General features: G+C 40.3%; 1 protein-coding gene across 2 annotated transcripts in view; it reads right to left on the bottom strand.

Annotated features, from left to right (window-relative positions):
- ATF6 (activating transcription factor 6) overlaps positions 1-6000 on the bottom strand; it is a 209964-nt gene that overhangs the window by 175120 nt on the left and 28844 nt on the right. The gene's annotated exons all lie outside the window — the stretch shown is intronic.

The following is a 6000-nucleotide window of genomic DNA, read 5'->3' as shown; positions in this document are numbered from 1 at the left end:
AATCTCACTTGCCTACTGAATGCTTCCTTTCAGATCTGGCCAATTTTACAAGGTGCTGAAAGCCTCCCCCAACATCCACAGCTGCTCGGGCCTATCCAGCAAAAAAAGGTACTACAGTAACCAGCAACTACAATTACATAAATATTTATAATTCTTCTTCAAGGCAGGAAAAAAAAGCATTCTACTTCCAGCCAGTGTAACATGACGCACGTAAAATTCAGCTTGGTATTTCAAAGGATCAAGAAAAACTAAAAATCTAAATAATACTTTGGAACACCTGTTTGTTAAGAACACCTGTCTTAGCTTAAAAAAAAAAAATCACTTCTATAAAATCAAAGTCTTTATGTTTCACATGGTCCCAAAAAGCACACTGAAACTAGAGTTTAGTTAACAGCATTTTATCCCACATAAAAAAGTAACTTCAGAGATTTTTAATATGTGCAATTTATTTGGACAAAAGTGATCTCTAAACATTTTTATCTTTTTTCCCCTGAAAAAACTTCTTTAATGAAATAAAAACATTTAAATGAGATGACTCATAAGCAGATATAAATATGCTTAGGTCAAATATTCAAATAAAAATATAAAATAAAAAGCTCATGACCAGGTATAAGGTTTCTTAATAACACTTATTATTAAGAAATTACAATCTAATACAAATGGCTAACAGACACGTGAAAAATGTTCATCATCATTAGCCATCAGGGAGACTGAAATCAAAACCACCCTGAGATACCACCTTACATCAGTTAGAATGGCCAAAATTAACAAGACAGTAAACAACAACATGTGTTGGAGAGGATGTGGGGAAAGGGGAACCCTCTTAAACTGTTGGTGGGAATGCAAGTTTGTACAGCCACTTTGGAAAACAGTGTGGAGATTCCTTAAGAAATTAAAAATAGAGCTTCCCTATGACCCTGCAATTGCACTATTGGGTATTTACCCCAAAGATACAGATGTAGTGAAAAGAAGGGCCATCTGTACCCCAATGTTCATAGCAGCAATGGCCACAGTCACCAAACTGTGGAGAGAACCAAGATGCCCTTCAGCAGACGAATGGATAAAGAAGATATGGTCCATATACACTATGGAGTATTATGCCTCCATCAGAAAGGATGAACACCCAACTTTTGTATCAACATGGATGGGACTGGAGGAGATTATGCTGAGTGAAGTAAGTCAAGCAGAGAAAGTCAATTATCATATGGTTTCACTTACTTGTGGAGCATAAGGAATAACACGGAGGACACTGGGAGATGGAGAGAAGGAAGTTGAGGGAAATTGGAAGGGGAGGTGAACCATGAGAGACTATGGACTCTGAGAAACAAACTGAGGGTTTTGGAGGGGAGGGGATGGGGGGTTGGGTGAGCCTGGTGGTGGGTATTGTGGAGGGCACGTATTGCATGGAGCACTGGGTGTGGTGCATAAACAATGAATTCTGGAACACTGAAAAGAAACAAAAAAGAAAAAAAGAAATTACAGTCTAGGGGGTGCTGGGTGGTTCAGTTGGTCAAGCACTCGACTCTTGATTTTGGCTTAGGTCATGATCTCAGGGTCATGAGACTGAGCCCTGTGTAGAGTGCCGAGCTCAGCAGGGAGTCTGCTTGAGATTTTCTCTCGCTCTGCTCCTCCCCCACTTGCTTGCACACTGCCATACTCTCTCAAATAAATAAAATCTTAAAAAAAAAAAAAGAAAGAAAGAAAGTACAATCTGGCACTAGAAGAAGACACACTCATCATTATGTAAACCTTAAACCAAGTGACCACTCTTCTTTAATATCAAAAAGTATCATGGTCACCCAAGATGATCATGGCTGTCCTTTCGGTTTCAGGACTGAGAAAATACATGATGAGAAAAGGCTATTAAGAAATTAGTAACAGGGGCACCTGGGTGGCTCTGTCAGGCTGAGACTCTTGATCTCGGCTCAGGTCTTGATCTCAGAGTCATGAGTTCAAGCCCCACATTACTTAAAAAACAACCACAACAAAAACCCAGTAACAATTCAAAATAAACTGTAGTTTACTAATCTGAACTATAGCCACAAAAATTTGAAAAATAGGAGTACAAAAATATATAAAACAAATTATTCAGGCTACAGAAAATACCTTCCAGTATATGGGTTTGCAGAGGCCTTGCAAAATGCCGAAGGCTACTATTCCCACCACCCATACCCTGGGGTCCAGTCTGTAGTGTGGGAACCACTGAGTTAAACCAATACTCTGAGAAGAGCATTATGGGAAGCAGTGTTCCACATCTTCTCGGCTTAAAGATTACAATAAAAAGATCCCAAAACAAAACACTGTTCAGTGAACTTTGGGAATATTCCAAAGAGCAGAGAAGGTGGTAAAACTAAAGAATTAAACATTTCAAAGAAAGGATCATACTTCTAGCTGCAGTTAACACACACAAATGGCTTTGCACTATTTCTTAAAACTAATTTAGAAAAATAACCCAAGTCTGTACCGTCTGTTGCGTAGTTATCACCATCTCCTTGCTGAGAGAACTGCCTCATGGAGTGAGGGAGATGGGGCAACACGAGGCGGGGTCTGTGGACCCAAGTGGCTCCCAGTCCTACCAGGCCACTGCTGCCTTCTGTTTTCTATGATGAACATCCCATGGTGCCCAACTATCCTCGAATTACCTAGCAGCATCTAACTCTAGGATCCTCTAATAAATATCCTAGGCATGCCGGGGTTCAAGACAGAATAGGGAGAAACTTCTATTATAACATGTTCAAGAAAACAAAAAACTCTTGTGGTGACTTGCTAAACACTGGCCCACTACATGCTCATGGATCACAGAACGCATTGCAAAGCACTGTTGTGGGCCTTAAACAGTTAGCAGCTGAACATAGGAACTACTGCCCCTAGTATGAAAAGGACAAAAGGGCAGTCAAAAAGGACAACCGTAAGGCCACTTATCCATTGCAGCATGCTCAGAATCCTTTTAGATATAACATACCTTAATGGTGTGTCCACCCTTAATGGTATGTCCTTACCTTACAGGTAATCCCCCTTAATGGAACCCCCAGAACACGGCTAGATTCAATGCTGAATACTTCTGACTCTGTATGACTCACTGAGCGTGACAGGCATTCTTCAACTTTCTTCAAAGACGTCAAACTATGTATCAAACATTTACTGAATGCCTACTTTGTCTAAAATAACATAGCTGTGTGACTTGGGGCAAATGATTCCTCTGTGTCTTAGTGTTCTCGTCTACAAAATGAAGACAATAATAGCACCTATTCTCAGAGCCAGTGTAATGATTAAATAAGATAATGCACTTAAACACAACAGTGCCACACAGTAAGAGCTTCAATGTTAGCTATTATTTACTATTATTAATTTCCATTTCTATATAGTAACAGCTTCTGCAAGGGCACTACATGTATTATTAACTCATTAATTCTCACGGCACTATTATTTATTTTTGTAAATAATGTTAACTCCCCAATTAGACAGAATTCTGGAGATCAAGGAGCACATCTGCACATTCTTTTAGAGGCAATCTAGTGTCATGACCAATTACACAGACTCTGGGCCAGACCACCCAGGCTCCAGTTCTGCCTCTACCTCTCAGGAGCAGAATGACCTGGGGCAGGTCAGTTTACCTCCATTCTCCATTTCAATGATTTGCGCTATCATCTACCCGACAAGCCCAAGACGTAGGACACGTTCCTCTCTACCCTTCGTCCCCTTTCCAAACCATCCAACTGCCAAGCTTGCGATTCTGCACTTTTTAACCTCTGCACCCTCTATCCTGGCTCTCCACTTTCACAGACACACCAGGCTTTCATCATCTCTCACCTGCACTCCTCCTAACAGTCTTAATGGATGTATAGGATTTAAGTTACAGAAGTTGTTTCAGGCAGACAGAATGGTCTGAGCCAAGAAACTAGGGAAAACGAGAGAGTTCAAGGGACAGTGGCCAGATTGGTTGGGCTAGAAGAGGAAGTTGGGTTTATAAAAAGGAGTGATTATAATGTAAAGTTAGAAAATGAAACCGGAGCCAAACCACAGTGGGCTTCACTCCCAAGTCAGAGAATGTGAACTTAATCCTATAAAAATAACTTCTTTTTTAATAGTAAAGTATTTATTACTGACACTTACATTGATTAACTATAAAATGCCTCTCCTGTATTTCCCCTCTACCACTTTATTTCAAATAAATGGAAGACGTACACTTACATCTGTATGTTATAATAATACCAACTCTCTGGACTGTACTAGAAAAACACACAAGTGCCTTATACTAGCAAACATAAATACTATCTTGAGAAAATGGGCAGGCATTGACGTTCTGAATAACCTATGACTCAGGTTTCTGAACCTGATAAACTTCTCAGAAAAGAATGGTTTGTGTTCTATCACTTGAACATGGTCTGCTAAGAGCAAATTCTCAGGAATACCCCTTGCTTCACACACTAGTCATATTAATGTCTGGCTTTCGCTTTTTACACTTGTGTTTTAAGAACTTATGGAAACCGGGGCGCCTGGGTGGCTCAGTGGGTTGAAGCTGCTGCCTTCGGCTCAGGTCATGATCCCAGCATCGGGCTCTCTGCTCAGCGGGGAGCCTGCTTCCTCCCTTCTCTCTCTGCCTGCCTCTCTGCCTACTTGTGATCTGTCTGTCAAATAAATAAATAAAAATCTTTAAAAAAAAAAAAAAAGAAAGAACTTATGGAAACCATAATGAGGTTCTTCAAAAGTTCAAATTCTTAGCCTTATACTGAAAAAATAAAATAAAATTATTAAAAAATAAATTCATTCATTCATTCATTCATTCTTAGCCTTTGGGAAGACACAGACCCTTCTGAGATCCTGATGAAAGTTTTGGAGACTATCCTGAGAAAAGTCCACACATACAATAAATCTCACATTTTATTTGAAGTTATGAACACTTAACATCCAGTCACAGACCACAAGAACACCTCTTCTACAGGACTGCTCTTTTTCACATGAAAAAAGCAGCAGTTCTGACCCTGTACAGAAAAGGCTGGTATTCCAGGTTTGTCTAGGGTTCTGGTTAGACTTTGATGGATTTTTCACTGACTCATCCAATCTCCCGCCTAGTTCTTCTCTTTATCAATGTTATATTGTCCATGACCTTAGAATAAAACAAAACTAAGAGAGTAACTAGAAATCAGATTTATGACCTTGCTCTCATTAAAACTTGATCTTCTTGCTCCAAAGAAAGGAACTGACAATCTAGAGCTGGAAACATCACCAGAGAAGAAACATTTGTTTACAATCCATACACCATTAAGATCTAGCCCTAAATCCGGGGAAAGAATGTTGATCAGGTTCTCCTTTACTCCTGTGTACACACATCAGTATGAGGAGAATGACAGATAATCTGCCTAAGACATCTCCACACGCAAATGATTCCTGTATCTGTGCACCACCAAATCCTCAAGCATGTTCTTTCAATACTACAATTCCTGTAGAGTTGAGGATGGGAGGCCATCTGGTGGACACGATATAGAAACACACACAATCTGAACTGCGAAGACAAGAGTTGAGTGCTCTTCCTCATGCCCTCACTCAAGATCACGTTTACTAAAGCATGTTGCCTCTGCAGGGACGAAGAGACTCATGCTATCACCGAAACTCACCTATAGACCCATAACGCTATTTACATACTGACCTCTCCTTAAAAACAAGAGTTCAGGGACACAAAACTCTCAGGATAGAATGGTGCCAATAAAGTTTCCTGGATTTTCTTCTTCATTACAAGTGGTTATATAAAATCACCATCCTGGGAGACAGGTGTTTTCATAATTAAAACTGTAAGAAAAGGGGCGCCTGGGTGGCTCAGTGGGTTAAGGCCTCTGCCTTTGGCTCAGGTCATGATCCCAGGGTCCTGGGTTCGAGCCCTGCATCGGGCCCTCTGCTTAGCGGGAGGCCTGCTTCCCCCTCTCTCTATCTGCCTGCCTCTCTGCCTACTTGTGATCTCTGTCAAATAAATAAATAAAATCTTTTTTAAAAAAGCATTAAGAA

Source organism: Martes martes (genome assembly GCF_963455335.1).
Source record: "Martes martes genome assembly, chromosome: 15".
Lineage (NCBI taxonomy): Eukaryota > Metazoa > Chordata > Mammalia > Carnivora > Mustelidae > Martes > Martes martes.
The sequence above is the reverse complement of the archived record's forward strand: the minus strand, read 5'-3'. Positions and strand labels throughout refer to the sequence as shown.